General features: G+C 51.1%; 1 long non-coding RNA gene across 3 annotated transcripts; it reads left to right on the top strand.

Moving 5' to 3' along the window:
* Positions 1-1,365: 1,365 nt before the first annotated feature.
* Positions 1,366-26,132, top strand: LOC109549214 (uncharacterized). 3 transcript variants are annotated; one of them, XR_004522225.2, is made up of 11 exons: positions 1,366-1,493; positions 2,200-2,959; positions 3,657-6,511; positions 10,119-10,419; positions 13,220-13,379; positions 15,715-15,858; positions 17,632-18,289; positions 18,514-18,711; positions 23,352-23,421; positions 23,956-24,165; positions 24,678-26,132. It is a non-coding gene; the product is annotated as an uncharacterized lncRNA (long non-coding RNA). The 3 variants fall into 3 exon arrangements; XR_012325971.1 differs by lacking the exon at positions 24,678-26,132 and having other exon boundaries at positions 18,586-18,711; positions 23,956-24,671; XR_004522224.2 differs by lacking the exon at positions 24,678-26,132 and having other exon boundaries at positions 23,956-24,671.
* The last annotated feature ends 522 nt before the right edge of the window (positions 26,133-26,654 follow it).

The raw sequence follows: 26,654 nt of genomic DNA, 5'->3' as shown, positions 1-26,654 counted from the left end.
ACATTTTACTCCCCTTCTAGGGCCGGCAGCCACAGCACTGGGTCCCTGCTAATCTGAAACCAGACTGGAATTCACATCCAAGTGGAGCTGCTCTAGAGAGGGCAGCCCAGGGCTACATGAATAATGGATGAGCCACACTGCCTGCTCTGAGAGGCCACTCTCCCTTCCAGGATCCCGGAACCCTGAAGGAGGGGGCACCCTCCTTTCTCATCCACAGCAGGGCTGGCCCAGGCCAGAGCCTGAGAGGGGTCGTCGGGGCAGGCTTTGTCCCAGCCCCAGCACAGACCTCCGCCCTCCAGGATTGGACAGCAGAAGGGCCTCCCCGGCCCTCCACATTGGCTGCATCTGGGATTTGGGATTCGGGAGCCCCATGACTGGCCCTGAAGATGGCTTCCCCCCCCGCCCCCCCGGAAGGTGCAAGCTAGCTGGAACCATCCAGATCCCCTACGGGGTCAACAAAGAGGCCAGGAAAGCAGCAGGGGGCCTGGGCTGGGAGCCAGGAGGGCAGAGACCAGCCCCAGGCTGGGAGTCCTTGGTGGGAGCTGGGACTCACCACACTGGCCTGTCACCTTTACTAAGAGTGGTGGTGCCGTCTTTGGTTAGAGAGCCTGTGGTCTAGAGAGGACAGTCTGAGAAGGACTGGGACATACAGTAGTGTCTTAGAGCAGACCTGAGATGAGGTGACCCCAGACCCCAGGAAGCACCCACCCAGTGGGTGGGAGTGAGGCAAGGCAGGTGTTTTGGACTGAATTGTGTCCCCCTCAAAATTCATATGTAGAAGCCCTAACCCCCAATGTGACTGTGTTTGGAGACAGGGCCTTTAGGGAGGTAATTAATGTTAAGTGAGGTCATAAGGTGAGGCCCTAATCTTATAGGACTGGTGTCTTTATGTTATGGAGTCCAAGCTCATTGCTCACCACACGACAGACCAATAAATCAAGAGACTAGTTTTGGGGGCAAGGAATAGCAACTTTATACAGAAAACCAGCAGACCAAGAAGATGATGGACTAGTGTCCCAAAGAACCATTTTACCCGATTTAGAATTCAGGCTTCTTTTATGCTAAAAGGAGAGTGGGTGTGGCTGGTCGTTGCACACTTCTTGGTGCCAGAATCCTTTGTTCTTGCAGCTGTCCAGGGAGGTCAGGTCACAGTGTTCCTGTAAACCTCCAACAAGACAAGTGTTATTCTCTGTTCTGCAACTTTTTGTCTCTGTATGAATGGAAAAGTGCTATACCTTGAGAATGTATATTTCAGGCTATAGGCAACTGGTAGCAAAAGGTTAAAGTAAAAAGAAACAGATCCAATGTGGACTCAGATTTGTTCTTCCCTAGTACACTTACAATAACTCTCCCCCCCAGCAGCACCCTTAGCACAGAGAAGAGGCCATGTGAGGACACAGTGAGAAGGCAGCTGTCTGCAAGCCAGAAAGAGAGGCCTCACCAGACACCAACCCTGCTGACAGCTTGATCTCAGACTCCCAGACTCCAGAACTGTGAGTACATAAATTTCTGTTGCTTAAGCCACTTAGTCTGTGGTGTTTGCTGTCAAGCCAGTTGCCCCTGTGGGCAATGGAGGTTGACCTACTGAAGAACTCTCTGGAATGTGGCACAGGCCAGAGTCACCCACCTGAGAGGACAGGGGAAGCTCAGGCATTTATCCTCTAACTCCTGGCAGTCGCTGGGTGAGGGTGACCCTCAGGAGGCGATAATGCCCAGCTATGAGCAGCTTCAAGGAAAGCCTTCAGGCAGACAGGGAAGTGCAGATGCTGTCAGCTGGCTCTCAGGCTGGAGTCCACTGAGAAGTATATCCCAGGGGATCTGGGCAGGCTCTGCCCAGCAAAATCTGCATCTGGCAGCCTAGTTAACTTGGGAGCCTGGTGAGAATTACAATGCACAAATGGCCTGGCTGAGAGAGTCTAACAAGGAGGCTGAGTTACTGGGGGGTGAGGCACCCAGGCTCTAGCAACAGTGGGAAGCTGTTACGAGCTCAGGGCAGAGGGACCAAGTGATGGGAGCCCAGAGGGCAGGGAGCTGTAGCGGCACTGCCAGGCAGGAGGAGAATGCCAGAGGCACAGCCAGGCGGGGTGGTGGGGCGATAAATACCCCAACCTCTCCTCCCACGTTGGCTTAGGCCACAGAGCAGATGAACCATGGCAGTGGTGTGCTGGTAAATGTTTAACAACCGACTCTCTGGTATAGGGGAGCCCTGATGTGTAGCATCTGTCAATTTCTGTGATGAATATACTTCCACCAAGGCCTATTAAACGCTGCCAAAAGGTTGGTGCAAACTGTCCTGGGTTTTCTTAGATTCTGCATGTGTCTATTTGTCATCTCTTAATCATGGGGCCAAACTAATAGTCAAATTGTTTACACCGCCCCTGTGGCCTAGCTTTCACGGGCATGCGAAAATCATATTACAAACCTTCTAACAATCCCAAGTCCAGACCCCCAACCATCTCCTTTATCTAACTCTCACCCACCAACCCAGTACTTCCTCTGCCCTAAATCACCAGACGTCTAGAGACCACCTTGTAGCTCAGACCCTGCCACCATTATTCAAACTAGCCAATCCTAGGCTGTTCCCCGGCCCTGCCTTTCCCCCGAGGATCGCAATAAAGGATGTGGCCTGTGCTTTCCCCTTCCTCTTGCTTCTGCCTCCTGACTCTGGTGCTTTCCCACCGGGCCCTGCATGGATGTGTGCCTCTGTTCCAGGGGAAACGTGAGTAACAATAAACTTCCTTTTAATGGCGTTATCCTCACCCTGCTGTCACTCCGTCAGCTTTATCATTTAAGACCCGGCACAGGTCACAGACCCACGGGGCAGCGAGGTCCCAGAAGCCAAGAAAGCAAAGAAAAGGCTTTTCAGAAAGGAGGTAACGGCCAAGCATGCTGGACGCTGCCAAGGGCACAGCGAGGTGACCGGAAACGCCCGTTCATTCTGGACACCCAGAGCTCGGAGGTGACTTTGTCATGAGTGATTTCGGCAGGGGCAGCAGACGGCGGGCGCAGAGAGGGATGGATTCAGCAAGGGCAGGGAGCTGATCGAGAGTCTGTGCTCTGACAGGGAGCCCAGAAACAGGGCCGAGCTGGGAGGAGAGGGGAGGTCAAGGCAGGGTTGTGTAAGCTGGGAGATGCTTATGCACATTTGCAAGCTGGCAAGAAGAGCCTGGGAGGGAGGGCGGGGTTGCAGGTCCCCCCTTCAGTGCCTTCCCACACAGGCTGTGCTGAAGCTCCCCTGAAGACCATGAATAAATGATTAAAGATCGACATCGATCCACAGACCTGAGGCCCATTTTATTTCTGACTCCTGTCTTTCCAGTTGTTGCTCTGAATGGATATTAAGAAGGCAACCCCTGGACCCTAATAAAAATAGCAGCCTCCCTGCACTTGTGAAACTCTTGAAACCCATTTCCCAATGTCCTTTTCCAGCTGGTGGCTCTTCTCACCCTGGCCATGGCCCATTTGCAGAGAAGGGTGGGGCAGTGGCCTGTCCCCACTGCTGCCCTAATTCTGGCTGGCAGGAGCTGGTGGGAGGCGGGGAGAGGGATCGCAGAAGGATGGGGCTAGATGGAGAGATCATCTGTAACAGCCAGAGATCCTTTGTCTCGAGGAAATTTGGACACTTTTGACAAGAGGCTTTTTTCTTTTTTTTTCAGAGTATGTCTTCGAGAAGGTTTCTCTTCAAAAGACCAGGGCACGTCTGAGGCATTCTCTTTCCCCCCCGCACCCCCCACCCCCGCACTACAAGGCCATAAATTTCCCTCCCTAATCTCCTCTCCTGCTCTGTGAGTTACAGAAGCTCCTGGGTCATTTATTATTCATCATTATCACAGTGACACATCCAGCCATCTAATTCATTGTCTCCCAGCGCTAACTTCATCTCCTTCCTTGAATACTCACCCGGCTGGAATCTCTTCTGACAAACTCCTGGCACCGCTCTGGCATTATCTTCCCCCAAACAGGCACGATCCTTTTAGAACTTTATTGGCGATCTCTTAAAAGAGCCCTTCAGAAACAGTCGGGGCCTCAGTGTATCACGGATCACTTAGCACTTAGGGAGGACAAATGACTCAGCGTGACTGCCTGTTCTCGCTGTACTGCCAAGGAAATTCAAGGCGCCACCTCCGAGGTCTCCCCGGGGCCAGAGAAGGCACCCAACATGTCCCCTGGCTCATAAGTGACCCCACTGACTGCCTCATCCGTGGACTGTCTGGGGAGGGTGGAGGATGAAGCCAGCGTCCTGGATTCCCACAGGTGGGCTGGGAAGCGCTGTGTGTTCTCAGATCCCCTCCTGTCGCCCCACAGCTGGTTCCCACCCAAGTGATGCCCCCAAACTTCACCCCATCAAAACCTGCCCTCCCTATTTATTTCTGTTCCTTTTAGGGACCTGCCTCTGCTCGCTGACCTAAGGCAGTGCTGTCCTGTTGCACATTCTGCGATGATGGAGGATGATATTCTCTATCTGCGCCATCCAGTACGGTGGCCACTGGCCACGCGAGGCTCTTGAGCACTTGCCATGTGGCTCACGCAATCGAGAACTTCATTTTTAACCTCATTTAATTTTAAGTTAACATTAAATAGCCACACATGGCCAGTGGTGACCAGTTGGAGAGGCAGGTCTAAGGGGGAGGGGGGACTTATCTGTTCATCCAGCACGTCGACTCTCCTGGAAAACAGTCCGACTAACACCCACCAAGTTCCTGCCACATGCTGGGCTGTGGGCTGGGTGTGTTCTGTTCATTGTCTCACTTCATTGTCGTGACAACCAGGTGAGGTAGGTACCATTATATCCCATTTTACAGACGATAAGACTGAAGCTGGGGGAAGGAAGGTAAGCCAAGTGGCTAAGAAGGGATTCAGAGGTTGGCAGTCCAAGAGGGTGTCTAGGGGAATGTGGGCAGGCTTTCTCCACCACACGGGGTCCCTGTGATAGGCTTGGCTCCCAGACTGTCTCGCCTCGCTGGGTCTCCTGAGGAAGGTGTCGCTGGATGAAAAGCAGAGATACATCATTTTAGCAGGATCACACAGATTCCCACTGCATGCAGATGTGAAAAGTGTAGCCTCTTTATTCCTCTATAAATATTCTCTATAAGGTAATCTGATCTTCCTCCCAGACCCCCTTGTAGCTGGAGGAAGGGGAAGGGAAGAAGAAAACAAAATTTCGTCTAATTTTGTAAACACGGCATCCTTCCATAATCTAAATAGTCTCTGTAGTCTCTTCAGGGTTTCTCTGCCCTCGGGCCCCCAGAAGTCCCCCCCCACCCTTCAAGATGGTATCTGGCTAATGTGGACGGTGGGTAGTTTTATGACCTGGTAGCCCCAGGGGAAAGGGGCCCTGGACCCTATCGCATCCTCGGATGAACATGTGGCCGGTGTCTGCTAAGAAGAACTGGCTACGTAATTCTCAGGGCTCAGAGCCAAAGGAAAATGTGGGGTACTTGGTTCAAACACTGCTACGCATTTCAAGATGGTGACAGCAGAGCATTAAACCAAGCACATGCCCTTCTGAGCACAGGCCCTGTGGACTGCACAGGCCACACACCCACAAAGCTGGCCCTGCTCCCAGGGTCTGTGTGCAGACCTGCCACTTGTGAGGGTCCATCGCTGGGTGAAGGGGTGAGGGAGGTCTGTTCTCCTGGGGCCTGGTCAGAGCTGCAGTCGACCCTGACCTTTCTCGCCTCTGGGAGGGGTGCTGTGCCCCATCCCCGACCAGGGCCCAGGAGGTCAGGCCTGCAGCCCACGTATCCCTGCCCACAGGCCCCAACCCCAGGTCAAGGCAGAAGTCCAACTTCCTCATCCTTCTCAAGGGAGTGTATTTCTGGTTCCGCCCACGTCACATAACAGGGGCACTTGGAGGAGGGGGACTCAGGGCTTTCCCTCTTCCTACCAGCTGGGGCAGGGCCACCTGGGAGGCCACCTTCCCCCTTCCCAGATCCTGAAAAGAAAGTGAAACAGAAGCCCCTGTGTAATGCCCCCACCCATGTGCACCTCCAGTACCAGGAGAGGCGTGTATGAATGACACAGCTCAGCTCCCTGTGCCCACGCCCCACTTCCTGCAAAAGCCACTGGGCTTGAAGGGGCAGATTTCCCTGATTCAGACCACCAGGCCTGCTTCTAGATCTACTAAAGGAGGAGCTGAAGTAATTTCCAGAATTCTTACCTCTTTTGACCTAATCTGTATCTTGCTGCAGACTTGAAAATCCTATTTCATGCATCATATTAACTCTCCTCCTGTTTGCAGAGCTGCTGTAACGGCCTCAGTCCCCTACCCTGCCTCCCAAGAGACTGAAGCGGCCTTGTGTTCACATCCTAGGAGTCTTGAGCGGTCAGCAGACCAATCTCACAAAGTCAAGGGCCGGAAGGAGAGGAGGCGTGGCCGTGGTACACACGCTATATGGAGACCTCCCTGCCTGTGTGGGTTCCCTGTGCTGGAGGCGGCAGGATGGGAGATTCAGAGGCTTCCCCTTCTCAGGTCAGATCTGAAAGAGGAACAGGTGTGAATTTAGCAAAGGTGAGTGGAGATGAGCAGGTACACGGAAAGGGGGCGGGGGCACATGGTGAGGCGTGGGCAGGTACCTGCCCTGTCTTAAAGGAGCGGCCATCAGCTCTGGCTCACATCTGTCGCAGGGGGAATGCCCACCCACTAATGTTTTTATGGATTTTTATGTGTTTAATGTTGACAAATTATTCCAAATTTTAAAAAAATCATAAAACAATGTGCGTACATCAGGTAGGAACCAAACAAAGCGTGTTTTCTGGCTGAATCTAACCACTAAAAGGATAGAAGGAAGACTGGATTCTGGGAATTGGGGCATGGGATTAGGCCATCAGGGCAGATCTTACAGGGTTATAGTTGTATTCTGGGAGAGATGTATTCTCACTACTTGGAAACTGTGACATGGTCTTAAACAGGGTAAAGGCGCCTCCAGTTTTGCATCGTGAAGAGACCTCACTGGTTGGCACATGGAGCCTGGGTTGAAGGGGAGAATGTACCCTTGGGAAGGCCATTTAGGAGAGAGTTAATAAGGCAGGAGCAGTGAGCAAGGAGAGATATTTAGAAGGTAACATTGATGGGACTTAGAGATAGACAATCATTAAATAAGCCAATAGTTTAGTCCCTGGCACAGTCCAAAACTATACATTAAAATCAATGCCAGAATTCATTGACATATACACACTACCAAATGTAAAATAGATAGCTAGTGGGAAGCAGCCTCATAGGACAGGGATATCAGCTCGGTGCTTTGTGACCACCGAGAGGGGTGGGATAGGGAGTGTAGGAGGGAAATGCAAGAGGGAGGGGATATGGGGATATATGTATACATATAGCTAATGCACTTTATTATACAGCAGAAACTAACACAACATTGTAAAGCAATTATACTCCAATAAAGATGTTAAAAAAGAAATCAATGCCAGAATTGACAGGTATGTCGATCAACGGGAACTCTCATTCCTGGCTGATGGGAATGTACAATGTACACCCACCTTGGATTACAGTCTGACAGTTTCCTTAGAAAGTTAAGGATACACTTGCCATATAACCCAGTCTTTTCACTCTTAGATGTTTACCCAAGAGAAATGACATCTTATATCCACACAAAGTCTCATACACCTGTCTATAGCAGCTTGGTTCAAAATAGCCAAAGCTGGAAACAATCAAAATGTCCATCAATGAGTGAATGGATAAAGAAATTATGGTATATCCATTCAGTGGAATACTACTCAGCAAGAAAAAGGAACAAACTGTTGATATATAACAGTGTGAATGACTCTCAAATCACTAAATGGAGCAAAAAAAAAAATTCATACTGTATAACAGTTCTGTGGCTTTTTTAAAATGGATTTTATTTTGGTAACAGAAGCTTTTATTTCCAAGTCTTCTCTATATAAAATTCTTAAAAAATGCAGAGTAATCAAAAGATTGATCAGTGGTTGCCTGGGGATAGGAAGGGGAAGGATGAATTACAAAGGAGCATGAGGAAACTTGGGGGGGAGCATGAAGGAAATGTTTATCTTGAGTATAGTGATGGATATATAAATATATATGTCAAAATGGATCAAATAGTACACTTTATGTAGGGTTTCACATACTTCAATTATACCCAAATAAAATTGGGGAAAAAAAATTAACTCAAGGAACTGGAATAAAACATTCCTAGAAGGGAGAGTCCCACCTCCACACTGGCCCTGCATTTCCATGTCTTTTAAGCCAACTCTAATTTTAGATAGAAAAGAAAAAGAAGGGGAAAAAAGACACCAAAGTGAGATATTGCTTTACAAAGGTGTTGGAAATACATTAAACACTAAGATGTTACCATAATAAATTAAACAAATAATTTCAGGTCTGTCTTGCCACATATTTAAAAATATTTAAAATTAACAAGGGCAGAGAAAGCTAATGTTGAGCCAATAATTTTAATGAATATATCCCATTATGTTCTAATGAGTGGCTTTTTTAAAATGGATTTTATTTTGGTAACAGAAGCATTTATTTCCAAGTCTTCTTAAAGGAGCTTTCCTATTACATATTTTTAAAGTACAATTGGAAGAGAACAGTCCGTTTTAAATCATTATATTACAGTGTGACCACAGGGCAGAGGCTTGGAAGTTAGCCGATGCTTAGGTTGATTCCCAGTTCTGTTTCTTGTTTATTCTGAGGCCTTGGACAGTCCCTGTGCCTGCAGAGCCTCAGTTTTCCCATTTGTAATGTGGAGGTAATGACCCCTCACCTCCAGGTGGCACAACATGCTATAGAGTCTGAACATGGATTTCTTCTCTATACAGGAGTAGCTGATAATTATTAGATTTTATACTCAGTCCTAAAACTGCTATCTCCCAAAAGGATATTCAAAGCGAGAAAACTGTAATGCTCGCTCCCTTCATTCAAGTCTGAATGTTGATCATACAATGAACTGGACCCTTCTGGATGCATCCTAAACCATTCTCAAAATAATCCCTCTTTCCGTTCCTCACCCGCCAGGCAGCTGAGCTGCAACTTGACAAAACATGAGGCTAGTCCTCTTTTACAGCCAGACATTCATCTGCAGGCTCCTTGGCATACCAGTCCCTCCAAGTTATTTTATTATTTCCAAGAAGCCGTAACTGAGCCTTTTTATATACCTTCTGTTGTCATAGGAGCGATCACACGTAAAGCATGTCAACCAAGTAGGAGAAAGTCATCTTTCATCAAGTTTACTGTTTCCTTGAGACAGCCAGTCTCTGGGTCTGGTCAGTTGGCAGCTTTGATGGGGTTATTGAACACGGCTTTTCAAATAAAGAAAACCTGGAGAATGTGGGAGATCCTTTTTTTGGTCAGTTCAGCCCAGGGTTTGGGGTAGAAGGAAGTTTCTCTCACCACGTGGGGGTCTGGTGGGCCCCATGCAGGCCTGCAGCTGGTCCTGGGCTCACGCAGCCAAGGTGCTGAGCTTGGCCTAGATGCTAAGCACAGAGACAGCTGTGCTGGTTCTCAGCCACCTTTCCCTCTGTGGCTTCCCCTTCCTGTGGTTTCAGAACAGGACCCCAACTCCCTGTCCAAGCTCAAGGTTTCCTCCCCATTTTCCTGTCACATCTCCTTGTTCCAAAGAGGCAGATCTCAGTCTCCCAGTCTTTAAAATGGGGATAGAAACAATGCCAGCATGAATTTTTTGCCTTTCATTTGTTTTTTGTTGTTTTGTTTCGTTTATTTATTTATTTATTTATTTATTTATTTATGGCTGCGTTGGGTCTTCGTTGCTGTGCACGGGCTTTCTCTAGTTGCTGTGAGCAGGGGCTACTCTTCGTTGCAGTGCGCGGGCTTCTCATTGCAGTGGCCTCTCTTGTTGTGGAGCACGGGCTCTAGGCACACGGGCTTCAGTAGTTGTGGCTCGCGGGCTCTAGAGCGCAGGCTCAGTAGTTGTGGCGCACGGGCTTAGTTGCTCCACGGCATGTGGGATCTTCCCAGACCAGGGCTCGAACCCGTGTCCCCTGCATTGGCAGGCGGATTCTTAACCACTGCGCAACCAGGGAAGTCCCTTTCATTTGTTAATAAGGATCAACTCAGCCGGTGGCATGAACACGGCTGGTAAATTACCCAGAGGTGAGCCGCTGCTGTTACTAACATTCCTCCTTCTTGTCAGGAGCCGCTAGCTCGCCCCTCCCCGCCCCAGGCCTGGCGACATGCACACCAACAATCCTTGTTTGCAGACTGCATCCTGCAGAAGCACTCCCGCAGGGAGCCTCCTCGACCCCAGAATCGTTTAACGACTCAGGAGCGCCAGGCTTCCCCCAGGCATCTCCTGCCTTCCTGGAGGGACGCCCCGAATCCCCCAAAAGTTCTGAAAAGTAATTTCAGTCTCATTAATTCTGGAAACAAACAACGGCAGAGGGAGAAGGAAGATGATGAGCAGAATTAAAGGACAAAGCAGAAGGGGACCCAAGGTACCTGGGGTTGGGGAGAGTGAGGGAGGGGGTGTGAGGTGGGTGCAGCGACCCCACACTCGGTGCAGACTGGGACAGGCAGGTGAAGGGTGCAAGAGGAGTGGTGCTGGGGCGTGGTCAAGGCGGGGCCAGGGTGGGCGGGGCCCACGGGAATGGGGCCTGGATGCACAGGTCAGGAGTAAGGGGAGGATGGGGAGGGGACTGGGCGGGGCAGGGTCCAGCTGGGACTACATCTTCCAGGATGACTGAGTTATCCAGAAAAAGAAACAAGGGGAAGAACATACCAGATGGAGACAACAGCATATCCATGTATAATGGGTTGAACTGTGTCCCCCAAAATTTTATATGTTGCAGTCCTAACCCCCAGCACCTCAGAATGTGCCTATATGTGGAAATAGGGTCCTTGTAGATGTAATTAGTTAAGATGAGGTCATTAGTGTGGGCTCTAGTCCAATATGACCTGTGTCCTTATATGGGGAAAATGTGGACCCAGGGACAGTCACACCAGGAGATGCCATGGGAAGGTACATGGGGAGAAGATGGCCATCTACAAGCCCAGGAGAGAGGCCTAGAACAGATCCTCACAGCCCTTGGAAGGAACTGACCCAGCCCACACCTTGATCTTGGACTTCTGGTCTCCCGAACTGTGAGACAATAAATGTATGTTGTTTAAGCCATCCCATCTGTGGTACTTTGTTACAGCAGCTCTAGCAAATTAATACACAAACTAAGTCACAGAGACCCAAAAATGTGTGGTGAGGGGAGAGTGCAGACAGTTTGTAGCAAAGTAGGAAGTAGGAATGGGGGCAGATGAAGCTCTGGAGGCGGGGGGCTCAGAGGGCCACGTTTAGGAGTTTGAGGTTTATCTTTGGTCAGTGGAGAGGCATGGAGGCCTTCAAGCTGGGAACGAAGGTGGTCAGTTTGGGCTTTAGGAGACTCACCCTGGCTGCAGAGTGGAGGAGACTGCCACAGCCATGTGAGCAAGAGATGGAGTTCCAGGGCAGGGAGTAGAGAGAAGAGAGCAGCCCCAGGAGAGTGCAGGCATTCTCATCCACAGGACGCCACAGGGGCCAGCAGGGTGGGGTGAGGAATGTATCACTTTGCTCAAGATGACTTAACAAAGTCCACAGACTGGGCAGCTTCAATAACAGACATTATTTTCTCCCAGTTCTGGAGGCTGGAAATCCAAGATCAAGGTGTCAGCAGGGTTGATGTCTTCCGAGGCCTCTCTCCATGGCTTGTAGATGGCCGTCGTCTCCCTGTGTCTTCACGTGGTCTTCCTTCTCTGTGTGTCTGTGTCCTAATCTCTTCTTCTTATAAAGACCGCAGTCCTATTGGGTGAGGGCCCACCCATATGACCTCGACTTAATATTTTTTTCAATTCAAATGTACATTTATTGAGCCCACATTAAACGGGACCTGGTTAAGAAATGACCCTCTCCTCATCTGTGTACAATGCCCTGCTGTTTCTCCTTGGCTGGGTACATCCTATTTCACTAGTCTTCCACAAACATGTAGTCTTCCAGAATGGAGACTTCTGGGCAGAAGTTCAGAATCTTCTCAGAAGTGATGGGCAGCAGAGTGGTGGTCACAGCTAGTGGAGACTTTGCTTCATTTGAAGCCTGCCTGGAAACAGACTCGTGGCTTCCCGTGGAGGGGCCGGCCCGGGCTGGGCTGGCGCTCCAGTCATGGGCTCCTTGGAATAAACAACACTGATATCTGCATGATCTCCACTCACAAAGTGTAAATGGAATTGTAATTGGCTGTTGGCCCCCTTGGCTTCTTCCCCAAAGCTGAGGGTAGTTGACTCCACATCCGTAGAGAATTCGAAAGCCTGTGTGTGTTCTCCAAACACATATCAGGGGCCGCCTCCAGGGGTGGCATGAGGAAAGTCACAGCCGGGACAAACAGGGCAGAGAAGACCAGGGCCTTCCTGAGTGAACGTGGTGCCAGCGGAAAGCCGGCAGGGGGGGCAGCCCTGGAGCGTGCTGGACGAGCCTTCCGCTGGGCTTGTACAGAAACTTCGGCTCCGTTCCCAGCTGGCTGTCAACCTCATTTTAATGTAATTACCTCTTTAAAGACCCTATCTGCAAATAGAGTCACATTCTGAGTTGCTGGAGGCTAGGACTTCAACATATGAATTGGGAGGATTCGGTATACAATTCAGCCCATAACAAAGGGATACCCACGTTTCTGTGGCAGTTTTCACTTCAAGCCCATGGCTCATACACACTACTATATATAAAATAGATAACCAACAGGGACCTACTGTATAGCACAGGGAGCTCTACTCAATACTCTGTAATTACCTATATGGGAAAAGAATCTAAAAAAGAGTGGATATATGTATATGTATAACTGATTCACTTTGCTGTACAGCAGAAAGTAACACAACATTGTAAATCAACTATACTCCAATAAAAATTAAAAAGAAAAAAAACCCACAGCTCACTGTGAGACATCAGAGAGAGCCCAGGACAGGCCAGCTGCTCCCCTAGCCTGGCCCTCCCAAGGTGACCATTTTCCTTGGGAATGCATTACTGTCTGGGTTTGGCCTTCTCCTGCAGGCTCAAAATCTAATTTCCATTCCTTCGAGTGATATTTATGGCGCTGGCTCTGCACCAGACATGATTTTGAGGGCATAGTGAATGGTTCCATCTCTCTTGGGGGTGAGCGGGCATGAACCAAGTTCAAAGAAAGTGATAAATAAAAACCATGATGTCAATTTAATGATTTGCCCGAGAAATACAATTATCAGATGTGCAGGTTGACAGGACAGCACCCTCTCTCCCTCTGGCAGGCTCTAAGGAGAGCCAGACAACCGTCGGCTGGCCACTTTGGTGGAAAGACCTCCTTCCACACCATCTGCACTCTCCTGTCCGGCAGGCAGGCCTCCAGGAGAATGACTGTGATGCCCACAAATTCACCTGATTAGCCTGGAACCAGAACAGGAGAGTGAGGTAAACTCGGGCGGGGGTTCTGGCTCTAGGCAGCCGGAGGCTCCCTCTCCCACGCCACGGATCAGCCTTGGCAGACAACCTGGATGCCAGAGCCAGGATGCCTCCTCCCTGGCCCCAGCTGGACGGCTCTGCCCACAGCTGTCTCCAGGCCCCGGCTTACCAGCCCCTTCTCGCTATGTGATATTTCTCCCAACAGGATATGATTCAATTGGCCAGGTTTCCATCAACTGAAATTGCAAACCCACGCCTGGCTGCCTCTGGGCAACTGCCCCCAAATCCCGGAGCACAGGAGTCCTGGGTCTTTCCAAATCCTCCTGCCTCTCATTTACTCACAGATCTTGGGTCCCACTGCAGGCAGACCCAGCCAAGGCAGAGATACGACTTTTCTAGTCAGCCTTGTTTTCCAGGGGCAGATTTTCGGTAAAGCTAAGAAAGCCCGAGTGTCAGGACCCCTCCTTTGCTTGGGCCCCTGGAAGAGCTGGAAGATGCTGGCAGTCATAGAGTGTTCTAGGTGGGGAGAGAAGTCAGCTTGGATTCAGCAAACATGTCTCATAAATTGCCTAAAGGCATTGCAGAAGAAAAAGACCTAGATTCCCAGGGCTCCCGGTACTTGGTGGTGATTTCCTTTCTCACTGTAAATCAACATTTGCTTTCATACCTAAATCCATATTGTATTTATGTATCCTTTCTCTCAAAGAGAATCCCTCAAATGGGCTGAGCTTCAGGCCTCACAGACCTTGGATCCACTCCTGCTGGTTTCCCCTGAGTCCTCATCCGTAGGGTGCTGGGGATGAGGGGCTGCCCCGAGACAGGCAGCTCCATGCCTTCCAGACTCACAGGGACACTGCCCAGGAAGTGGGTTGACATCATGAGTCAGAGAAAGATCCTGAGTGTTTCAGCATATGAGCCTTCAGTGTGTAATGGACGTTGGAGCTGAGCTCTGCGCCCCCTGCACCGGGCCCTCCCCCAGAAGACCACCGTGGTTGGGAATACCTGCTTGGCTGGTGTAGCCCTGGGCTTCCTTCACATCACTGAAGGGAGAGACTGACATCTCTCAATAACACATGGCTCACGTTCCCTTCTAGGGACATTTTTCAGCTTTGGAAAAGAAAAAAACAACCTTTGAAAATCCCTTTAAAAGTTAAAGCATGGCTTTTGGTGCCTCCCCCTCCAAATCAAAAACATGTATTTTTGCAAACGACAGAAACATCAGACGTCTTCCCTCCGTCATCTGTCTGGCTGACACGTTTTTCGGGACAGGCGCTTGCAAGGCTTAATTTATGTCTCTGTGTGTTTTAAGGAGCTCCGTGCTATCATTCTGATCTGGGAGTTGCCGTGTGACCCTGCATCTCTCAGTCTGGTCATTCGTCCTTTCCTCACCTGTGGAGAGTCCGCCCCGCCCTGCGCTTTGTTTTGTATCTGTCGGTCCCCTCCCCACCCCACCTCCCTGCAAGCCAGTCCATCTGGGACTGTTCAGGTGCCAGATCCCCCATTCAGGATAAAGTCTCTCACATATGGATGACAGCGCGGGAGGGGCAGTAGCCAGGGCCCCGTCCCCACGTGACCTGGCGGCAGGGCTCTGGACACTGCCAGCTTCACCTCCCTGACCCCTGCCTCCTGAGTGCACAATGGACACCCCTCCCTTTTCAAGAGCTGCACCCTCTGTGTGCAGCCATCACCAGAACTAATTCATGGTTCATAGGAGGCTCTTGGCCCGGCAGTGGGCGCCAAGGGAGAGGAGCATGAGGCCCACAGAAGCACTTTGGTTCAAGGAACATTCTTTCCCTGATGCACATCTGTGCTGCCTGGAAGTGCATTAAAAAGAATCAGATGAGCTGCTACTTCTAAAATAGGTTTTGAATGTGTAAAGTGCCCGGGGAGGGCGGGGGGTGGTGCCGAGCTGACGAGGCGCTGGGGCTTCTTTCCGGCTTTGTCCCTGAAGCACAGGGCACCATGTGCCCTGCAGGGGCCCTCCTGGGCAACTGGGAAGGGGACAGGCCTGCCTCAGCAAGGGCAGGGCCACCGAGGCCTCCAAGCCTCAGCACTCTGCTCTCTCACCAAGCAATGCTCTTTCGGCTCTGTGGCTGTTTCAGGAAGAGGAACGGGTCTCTTATCCTGGCCTAACAAGGAGACCCCTCTAGAGCCTTTGCCAGAGACCCAGATTCGAGCAAAGCAGCCAAGGGGCCCGACCTCCTGGCTGGTCCCAGCTCCACCACCCACCACCTGGGGGCCTTGGGCAAGTCACCGAACCTGGAATCAGGAAAAGTGTGCCCTCCTGACTTGAAACTCCCCAGGTGGTATCCCACCGATTTCTGATCTGCTTTTCTCTGTGCAGACCACATACTACAGGATATTCAGAAGGACCATTTGTCCTGGGGACCAGACCTACAGAGCTACGAGCCAAGAAATTCTGAATCAACAAGGCATGTAAGGCCAGGACTTGGGCACAAGGCACATGCATTAATCATGGCTTCCAGTGGTAAGTGACTGAAATCCCAACACAACTTGGTCTTGCAAAAAGAGGGAACTTATTAGCGTCTACAGGTGAAAGGTGGCTTCAGGCATAGCTGTATCCAGGCACAGAAACAATGTTGTCAAGACTCACTGCTGTTGCAGCCCAGGACTGTGCTTTCCCCTCTGTTGGCTTCACTCTCAGGCAGGCCTGGTCCCCATGGTATCTTCATGGCCTTGCCAGCCCTGTGGAAGACGGTCTCTCTTGTCCAAGGGCTCAGCTAAAGTCTCAGGGCCAGTCACTGTGACCAGGAAGATGGATTGCATAATAAACTTGGGGATGAGGGGTGTCATCACTGCCCAATCCACAAGAAACAGTGGGGGGAGACCCCTAGAGGAAATTCGGAGTCATCAGAAGTCTATGGACAGCATGCTGGGAAAAGAAAAACATTAGGCATCCAACATGGAGTGAAGACAGGGACCCTGTCACTGTTCTGTGCTGTTTAGACGGATTGAGCCAATAGTTCATGGTTTGGGGTTTGTTCTCCCTGGTGGTCAGGTTAGAGGAGTGGGCGTTTGAGCTGAGCTGCCGAGAGTACAAGTTTGCCAGGTGGGCAAGGAGGGAAAAGCATTCCAAGCAGGGGGAACAGCACAAGCAAAGCCATGAGGTGTGAAAATGCAAGGCACGTTCATAACCGGTGAGCCTCATCCTTGCAGGCATCATGCGGATGGCAGGGAGCACAGCGTGGGAAGAGCTTCATCTGGAAGTCAGGCAGACTCAGGTGCAAACCCCAGCTCTGCCACCTGCTCTGTGAGATCTCAGCAGGTCCCTACCCCTCCCTGGGTTCTGGTTTCCTCCACAGGACACTGATGTGTGCTGGAGATTGAGTCCCTTACGTCACTACTGTTCTCTGTGAGCTTCCACTACCTGGGATATTTGCTGGCTTTACAGTGCCCCTGCTCTACCCACCCACCTCACACACACCCACAGCTGTCACCTGGGCCTTGCCTTCCCTGCTTTACTCCGTAATGCAAAAAACTACACTTCCCAAGCTCACTTGCCCTCTGGCTTCTGGGTAAGTTTGGTTAATAGGAGGCACTAGTGCATGAAAAGATGCTCAAAGTCACTAATCATTAGAAAAATACAAATCAACAATGAGATATCCCCTCACACCCATGAGGATGGCTGCTATTTAAAAAACAAACAGGGCTTCCCTGGTGGCGCAGTGGTTGGGAGTCCGCCTGCCGATGCGGGGGACGCGGGTTCGTGCCCCGGTCCGGGAAGATCCCACATGCCGCGGAGCGGCTGGGCCCGTGAGCCATGACAGCTGAGCCTGCGCGTCCGGAGCCTGTGCTCCGCAACGGGAGAGGCCACAGCGGTGAGACGCCTGCGTACCGCAAAAAAAAAAAAAAAATGGTTACGGTGGTAAATTTTATGTTATGTGTATTTTATCCAAATATTTAAAAATTGGAAAGCAGGATGAAAGAAGCCAGGGTCTGTCCCCCCACTTCTCCACATGGTTCCTTTTCCTCCACGTCTCTGGCACCTGCTGCACAGTCGCTCCCTCTGCAGCCCCAGCTCCCGAGGGTCCGTGGTTCTTGCCGTGACTCCCCCTTCCACCAAATGGCTCCAGATCCCGGGGTCCAGTAAAACCACTTCCTCCCTTGGCCTCTCCAGTCCCAGGGATGGTTGTGGCTTCCTGCATTGCTAATCCATGAGTTGCCTCACTTTACCCTTTGGTTTCTCCACTCTCTAATCATTAGAGTAACCAACAAATTCACTCTTTTTAAAAATACCCAGGTGGTTTCTCTTTCCCTAACTGGGATTGTCTGTTACACAACCCAATGAATGGCTCACGTGGCAGGCGTGGGCACAGGCCTCCCCGGCAGCAACTCCGGCAATCCCCACTGGCTGGGGTACACTGGGGGCCGAGGAAGTCCAGATGTTTGGTGCCTCTGGGACAATCTGTTCAACCAGGAACCAAACCTAAAACAGCCAGCCTGGAGTCTCAGCTTCTCTGGCAGGTGGGAACACATGAGGCAGACACTCCACGGGTGCAAAGGAGAAGTCAAAAGAAATCCACGGGACTTCCCAGGTGGTGCAGTGGTTAAGAATCCACCTGCCAGTGCAGGGGGCGTGGGTTCGAGCCCTGGTCTGGGAAGATCCCACATGCTGCGGAGCAACTAAGCCCATGTGCCACAACTACTGAGTCTGCGCTCTAGAGCCCACAACTGAGCCCGAGAGCCACAACTACTGAAGTCCATGCACCTAGAGCCTGTGCTCCGCAACAAGAGAAGCCACCGCAATGAGAAGCCCGCGCACCACGACGAAGAGTAGCCCCTGCTCGACACAACTAGAGAAAGCCTGCGCGCAGCAAGAAAGACCCAACGCAGCCAAACATAAATTTAAAAAAAAAAAAGAGAAAGAAATCCACAAGCATCCTTCAGATGGTGGTTCTGTAAGTAGCTGCAGTGTTTCATTATTTACTCCTGCTTGCAGCGGACTCAAGCCTGGGCTGGGCCCTCCTCCAACCCCACCCCACCCCCGGGCCCTCTTGTGCCCTGGGCTGGCCGTGGCGACTCCCTGGGAGGTTGGTCCATGACCCCTCAAATCCTCCTACTTCTCAGATTGGCCCCTGGTTCAAGGTCTGCGATCCTGAGCTCATCTCCCTCCGGTCCCCAGGGCCACCCACACTGTCCCCCAGGGCAGCCCTTCTGCAAAGCCAGGAGAGAGAGTAAAACCTGCCCCACTCAGGTGGGCCGCGGCCCGGCCGGATCCTGATGCTTCTTGTTGAGAGCCGCCAGCCTGCCTCCCGGGCACAGGCAGACAGCATGAAGAGGCCTCCTCACTCTGGACCGGTCAGAGAGGCAGACAGCAAAGGTAAGACCCTGCCAGGCTGCCTCCCGCCCTCGCCACACCCAGTTCCACTCCCCATTTGTTCTGCAACACCGCCCAGCCCCCCACGCCACAAGCGGCTCGGAAATCTGGGAGGGTCGCCGTCGGCGCTCTGCACCAGGCCCTTCTCGGGAAGAAGTTGAGCATCGCCAATGTCCTCCTCCAGCCCCGAGCCCAGCACCTGTGGCCCCAGCACCACAGCGCCGCCCTGGCCCTCAGCCAGCCCTCAGCTCTGCACTGGGTGGGCTCCGGCCCCCTGGAGGCCCCTGCCGTGTTTACTGGGGGCAGAGCCAGGAAACAGCCGCCCTGAGCGCCACCTCCTCTTGGGGCTGAGTCCGCTGGGTGCCAGAGACCACAGGCCTTGCCCGGTATTCACGGATCCAAACTCAGCGGGTGTCCGAACCTTGTCAGGCCCCATGGGAAACCCAGCCCTGGCCACCCCCTGAGCAGGAGGCTGAGCTCCCCTCCTCTGCTCCCACCTTGGCCCATAAAATAGAAACTGCTTTCACTTCCACCTCCCAGGAAGACTGTGGGAGAAGCACCCACCCGGCTCTCCCTTCTCCATCCCTGTCATGGTGGACAAGTGACCGCCGTGATCGATTGTCAAGGGCGGGGCTGGTGCTACCATGAATCAAAGACCACCCTCTGCCCGCTCACCCTGGGCAAGGGCCTGGTGGACGGGGAAGAAGGGACAGTCCTTCCTGCTTCTCACGTGGGGTGGCAGCCCCCTCCTCTGCCAGCCCACGCACCTGGGCAGCAGGACCTGGCCTTCCGCTCTGGCCCCCCCGTGTAGTAGTGCGGACCCGACTCCCCTCACTGGCCCAGCTGGAGTCTAGGTGGCAGGGGTAGGTGGAGGAAGTCAGGCAAGGAGCAGGGAACCCCCTTCCGGTTTCAGAACTCTTAGGGGCCTAATTCCCCTCTCTGGTCTCAAACTGTGCTTTTATTCTTTGAACAAAAGAATAACAAGTGGCCTGGAGTCAGAAACCGTTTGCTCTTTGGCTGCAGCAGCATTGTTCTCTGCTTGGGGGTCTAGCTGGTGTCAGAGTGGGATGGACAGACAGAGGGGTGAGCCCGCGGTGGGCCACATCCAGCCCTCTGCTCCAGCCCAGAGCATCCTAGTCTCTTTTTAGAACCTTCCTTGGGGCTGAGACAGCAGAAGAGAACAATTTGTCATCTTGTGCCTGGGCTTAACCCATTAGTCTTTGTTCAGACAATCTCTTTAGACCTTAAATAAAGGATTCAGCTTCTTCCCAAAGAGCTGAGGACAGCAGGAAAGGCAGAGGCTGTTCAGGAGATTCTTCACAGTAAAGAAGGAAGTGACCTTGGGCATCCTGTGTTTGGGGACAGTGTCAGGAGTTTATAAATATTCCCTCTTCCCATTGAGATAACCTCCCAGCTCAGCTGTACTGTGATAATGCTGACAATGGACCTCTTCTGGCCCCCTTGGTCTGTCTACCAATTGACTGACACTTAGAGGGTGTAATGGGTTGGATGGTGTGTCCCCCAAAATTCATATCCACCCAGAACCTCTGAAGGTGACCTTATTTGGAAACAGGGTCTTTGCAGATGTAATTATTAAGGTTAGAGTTGAGATCATACTGAATCACGAGGTGCCCTAATCCAGTGAGAGTGTCCCTACAACAGAGACTGACCACCTCAGAAACAGGGGGCCTGGCTTCCAGGCCAGGAACACCTCGGTAAAGGAACTTGCAGACCCTCATCCACCCGTTCTTCTCTGCCCGTGCCCACCCATCCCCATGAGGGTCAGGATGTCCCCAAGCCCTTCCTCCTCTTAGTAAACTATGCCCTGAGCGCACCCCAAGTCCCTGCCAACAGTTTACCCCAACCTAGTAGTCAGCAAACTCAGTGCAACTGGCACATCCCAGGAGACCTAAGGACAGAGCAGGGATGTCTGCCGCCAGCATCCTTTCTCTAGCCAGAAACGACTCCAAGTTATTCACAAACAGAATACCTCTTAAAGCAAGCCTGAAGATTACTTTGCAGCCCTTAACTTCATGAAGCGTTTAGACTTCCTTGGTTTAATGAATTTATGTGAAAATCTGGTTCTCCAAATCTGTGCATCCTCCTAAAAATAGTAATTCCGATCTCAGTGTGTTTTTCACAGTGTCGCCCCTTTGACACTAGCGATATTCTAAGCTTCATGAATTCCTTTAGTAACATGACATTCAACAGTTAGGTGGGATGTGTGGCACCCACTGCCATGCCTGACGCAAAATAAGCTCACAAAAGATATTTCTCGCTTGAAAGAAATGCAGTAAGGCACGGTGTTCTCTTGTCTCTGCAGTTACCGCAGTGCAATTCTGACTCTACCCCTGTGGAGTTAGCACAAGTTTCACAGGTTCAAGGGTACAGTCCCCAACAAGACTGCACCCACTTCAGACACCAGCCACACTTTGGAGGCCCCCAGGCCACCCACAATTCTGATCAAGTGGCCACAAATCTGGAAGGTTTTCACAACCCCCAGCAGGTTCAACTATTTGCTAGAATGACTCACAGGGCTCAGGTAAGTGCTGTCCTTCTGGTTACAGTTTCATTATAAAGGATCCAGCCAAGTGAAGAGGCCCCATGGCGAGGCCTGGGAGGATCTTCTGTTCCCTCTCCTCGTGAGGTCTGGGTGTGCCACCCTCCAGCATACCCATGTGTTCAACAGTCGGGAAGCTCCACCAAGTGTCAGGGCCCAGAGCTTTTATTGGGGTTTCACTGTAGGTAGGACTCGTTGAATCACTGGCCAGGTGACTGAACTCAATCTCCAACCCTCCTACCCCATCCTACCCCCAAAGTCTGGCTTGTTTCTTAGTCCATTCATGCTACTGTAACAAAATATAGACTCTCTGTATAAACGGTATAGTCTATATTTTGTTATAGACTGGGTGGCTATAAACAGCAGTCTGTAACACCACAGACTGGGTGGCTTATAAACAACAAACATGTATTTCTCACAGTTCTGGAGGCTGGGAAATGTGGGATCATGGCACCAGCAGATTCAGTGTCTGGTGAGAGCCTGCTTCCCGGTTCACAGACGGCCATCTTTTCACTGTGTCCTCATATAGCCAAAGGGGCTACGAAGCTCCCTGGGGTCTCTTTTATAAGGTCACAGTCCCATTCATGAGGGCTCCACCCTCATGACCTAATCACCTCCCAAAGGGCCCACCTCCAAATACCATCAGATTGGGGGTTAGAATTTCAGCACGTGAATCTGGGGGAGACAAAAACATTCAGATCGTAGCAGGCTGACATCACCTGGCTCAAGGACCCAGCCTGCTAGTCCCGTGGTTGGTCTCTATGGCGTGGCCACCCCCATCCTGAGTCGTCTCAACAACCTAAACTTAGTTGTGGGCCTAGGAGTCCACCATGTATAACAGGCACTCCTATCACTCAGGGAATTCCAAAGACTTAGAAGCTCCCTCCCAGGAACCAGTCACACTCTTTATTACACAAGAGCTCAGATCTTGAGTGATTCTTTTAATAGGAGGTGCCACTGAACACAACACCTGAGCCCTCAGATTCTGATGGCCACTCTCTAAATGTATCTGAGTTAATCCCACAGCCCCACGTGGCAGCACCTTCCAAGAAATGCCATTAGATAAAAACTATCAAAAGATATTCTGATCTATATCCCATCTATGACTCTCGAAGAATGTCACACATGGATGCTTCTTCATATACCTTTTCCTGTCTTTTGGCATTTAAACCCTCCTCACCAAAGCTGCCCAGGCTCCTCTCTCCACTCCCTACTGTTGACTCCAAGAATTCAGCCCTGGGACTTCCCGGGTGGTCCAGTGGTTAAGACTCCGCACTCCCATTGCAGGGGGCCTGGGTTCGATCCCTGGTCAGGGAACTAGATCCTGTAACCAAGATCCTGTGTGCTGCAACTAAGACCCGGCACAGCCAAATAAATAAATAAATAAATAAATAAAAGAATTCAGTCCTGACCTGGGCCCCAGTAGCTCTCAATGTTTCCCCTCCTCCCCCAGGAAATAAGCTGAGCTACAAAGACCATGCCTCCAATTTCATGAAAGAAAGGAAGAAACTTTCCAAGCTGTGATGGTTAATTTAATGTGTCAACTTGACTGGCTATGGGATGCCCAGATTAAACATTCTTTCTGGGTGTTTCTGGATGAGATTCGCACTTGAATCAGTGGGATGGTCCTCCCCAAAGTGGGTGGGCCTCATCCAATCCACTGAAGCCTGAATAGAACAAAAGACCGAGGAAGGAGGGATCCACCCCTTTTCAGTATGAATTTCAAAGTTTGAACCAAGAGGGCTGCTGATGAGCACTTGATTCCTAAGAACCAGATACCCCTCCTCCCCCACTGGTTCCCTGGGCTCTTTGGATTTCAGGGGCAATTCATTTGAATTCCTGTTTCTAACCAACTCTGTTTCCTGAATTTCTAAGCAATCCAGGTGCCCACTACTTGGAATGAAAAGGAGAGCATGTGTGTCTGCCTGGCCTGATCATGAACTGTAGTCTTCAGAGGGGAGGTGATGCTTCTAGGCGTTCCCGGGTCATTCTCAACTGACCTCACCTGAGGACAGATGCAGTGAAGGGCACCCTTCCCTGCCCAGGGCCCTCCTCACAGGCACCCCCAATTGTTTTTCTACAGCACTGTTTTGCCTTGGGGCGGGGTCAACACAGAGCTCCTGTCCGGGAAGCCGTGGTGTAGGGAAAAGATGGTAAGTTCCAATCCAGCCTCCAGAACTCACTGGGTAATCTTGGACATGTTATTGGATTTGCTGAGCTATTTCTCTGCCCACAAATCGGGGGCAGGAGGGACTCCCTTGCTCAGGCATCCCACAGGCTGCTGTGAGAACCCCAGACATCAACCGTGCAGCAGAGACCGTGCCTTTGGGCGCCCTTCCCACCCTTTGCTCTTCTTCAAGAAGTCTCCCTCCTCGGGGCGGGTTCCATGCCCCGCCCCCAGAACGTCAGCTTGCAGTGCCACTGGCACCCTCCAAGTCCAGGGTCCCAGTGGGGTGAGCCCCACCCACTGCTGAGCCCGACCCTGTCACTGGTGGCCGTGCTCCCATCCCCAGCTCAGAGAGGTAAACTCTACTCCTGTCCCCCACCTCCTCTCTGTGGAGGCAGAAGGAGCGTGGTGAAAGGGTCCCCAATCCCTCGGGTTTCCAGGGATCCTACAAGCCATGCTGTGATGCTTAACTGCCAAATAGGAGAGGAGAAACAAATGATGTTTATTCTCCCATCCCCAGATCTCCCGACCCCATCCTGAGCATTCTGAGTGGAAACCAGACCCCATGGGTGCCCAGCCAGGATCAGTTTGGCAGAAGTACCTGGAGTGTGAGAAACTAATAAGATCCGTTCAACTTGAAGGCTAATTTTATATGACTGTGTCCATTTTTCCCCCAAGAAATTTCACACCTTGACACAAACGAGGAGATTCTAAGAAAGAGAAATTTAATGTAAGTAGCATTTCCAACCGTGGAGGGGTATATGGAAATGGGCCTTTTTCCCTGTGACCAGTGGCCTCCTGAGATACATGAAAGGAAGACCGCTCCCCCAACATGGTGTCCCTCCCACGACAATCAAGCCCCAAGTTGGCTCATCTCACAAGGACCTTGTACATCTGATGGCGTCTTTTGAAGGCAGTCAGTGAGAATGATACCTGAGCTGCAGCTTAGCTGGCATTACCTGGCATACAGTGAGTGCCCAATAAATGCTGGCTGGCTGGCTGGATGGATGGATAGATAAGTGAGTGAGTTATTCAACAGTCCCATCACAAGCCAACATTCATTAAAGCCTTTCCATAACAATCTAGACATAGAAGAGTTGTTTGTGGAAAGGCAAGAACCGAATTTGCAAACCCTCCTGTTGACTTCACAATAATTCATGCTCACCTGCGTCTAATAAAATATGGAAGCAATTCTACAGGAATGTTTTGTGCTTTAGCGATTCATTTAACTATTTCCTCCAGGGGGCAAGTCATATATCCTCATCCAGATGTGTGGGGAGTTCCACGAATAAATCTGCAAATATCAAGATGAGATGCTCCCCCCTGACCCCCGGCCACACGAGTTCTTGCTAACGGAAGCATGAAAGTGGAGACCAGCGGAAGTCATTCTGGCCTCTGCTCCCAGTCACGGTCCCCAAGCCCAAAGCTCCCCGTGCCTGACCCCCCTACTGCAGTGACCTGAAACGGCTAAAGGAGCTGAGTGCCCAAGGCACTTTCTTCAAGGAATTTTCCTCTGTCAAGTCCATGCCCGGCGCTTGGCAGGACCTCGGAGAGATGAGATGCTCTCCACCCCATCAGCCCTGATTCGAGAACACCAGGAAGGAGGCTCAGGTGCCACAGCTGCTGCCACTGTCCCTGCAGACCCCAACCACGGCCCTTCACTGGGCTGAGTCCGCCTGTGTCAGCTGCCCCCCAACTCCTTGCAGATTCAAGAACCGATGAATACAGATGAGCAACACCTGCCCGGAGCTGCCTGGCATTCCACTCACGTCCTGATTTTCTGGGTCACCAATTTTTTTAATTAAACTTTTAATTTTGAAATAGTTGTAGATTCTCATGCAGTTAAGAAAGATCCCCAAGTCCCAATTCTTCCTCAATTCTTCCTCCCCTGCCCCTGTCCCCTGTGGTAATATCTTGCAAAATAGTAGTACAATAGTGAGTCACCAATTTTTTAAAATGTCACATCCCATGTCTATTTCCTAATGTGTGATAAGAAGTATATTTTCACCCAGTGGAGGCTCTTGTCTCCCCGTTCCCACTCCCAAACCTACTTGACCTCACCACCCAATTATTTCCCACTTTGATAAAGAGCACAGTGTACACAGCCCCACATTCAGGATTTCTCTCCCTCTTCCTTGCATTTTCTCACTTTTTTTGGTGGGGGGCCAAAACAGTCCTGAATCCACCCACTTGTCACTCTCTGGACCACAATGACCCTGGCATTAGCCCCTGTCAACGCTCTTCAGCAGAACCAGCTAAAGAATTTGTAGGGCCCGGTGAAAAATGAACGTACAGAGCCCCGTGTTCAAAAACTATTAAGAGGGACTTCCCTCGTAGTTCAGTGGTTAAGAATCCACCTGCCAATGCAGGGGACACGGGCTCAAGCCCTGGTCAGGGAAGATCCCACATGCCACGGAGCGACTAAGCCCGTGCGCCACAACTACTGAGCCCACGCGCCACAACTACTAAAGCCTGCGCGCCTAGAGCCCGCGCTCCGCCACAAGAGAAGCCACCACAGTGAGAAGCCCGCGCACCAAAACAAAGAGTAGCCCCCGCTCGATGCAACTAGAGAAAGCCTGCACGCAGCAACGAAGACCCAAAGCAGCTAGAAATAAACAAATTAATTAATTTAAAAAAAAACTATTAAGAATTTCATTATGGCAGCAGCACAGCGTTACACCAAGCTCGGGGCACTGGTCCCACACCCACAAAGCCCCCCCTGCCCCTCAACCAGAGACCACCAGGAGCACGGCTGTCGACGAAAAGTTGGGCTTGTTAATTTGATGCAGGAAGAGTGAACACACACCATGGGGAGCCCTGGGGCATCTCAGTCAGGACCTCTTACAGGACTTGGGCTTCTGTCATATGATCTGGGGGAGGGTTCAGGGAATCAAGCCTTCACTCTGGGTTAGATGCTATCAGGAATCAGCGGTGGTGCTATGATTGGGCATCTTAATAATTCTTATATAGAAGGTAAGAAGGATGGGACAAAGCTAGAACTGTGATAAGTTTAAAAAGAAAAAAAGAGTCACGTTAGCCAGGATGGGGGCGGTTTGGATGATGTCCATGTTTTGTCTGTGTTCAGACGTGATTTCAGAAGAGTCGTGTTGCTGTCTTAACCCATCGTGGTCACAGAGTGGCTTTGTCTGAGGTTGGTGATCCGTGAAATTGTTTGTGTCCAACAGGAAAATGCCTTTTTCTCTTTCTCACCCGTCATCT

This window comes from Tursiops truncatus, chromosome 15 (assembly GCF_011762595.2).
Source record: "Tursiops truncatus isolate mTurTru1 chromosome 15, mTurTru1.mat.Y, whole genome shotgun sequence".
NCBI classification, from domain to species: Eukaryota; Metazoa; Chordata; class Mammalia; order Artiodactyla; family Delphinidae; genus Tursiops; species Tursiops truncatus.
Note: the sequence above shows the minus strand (reverse complement) of the source record. Positions and strands in the feature narration are given on the sequence as shown.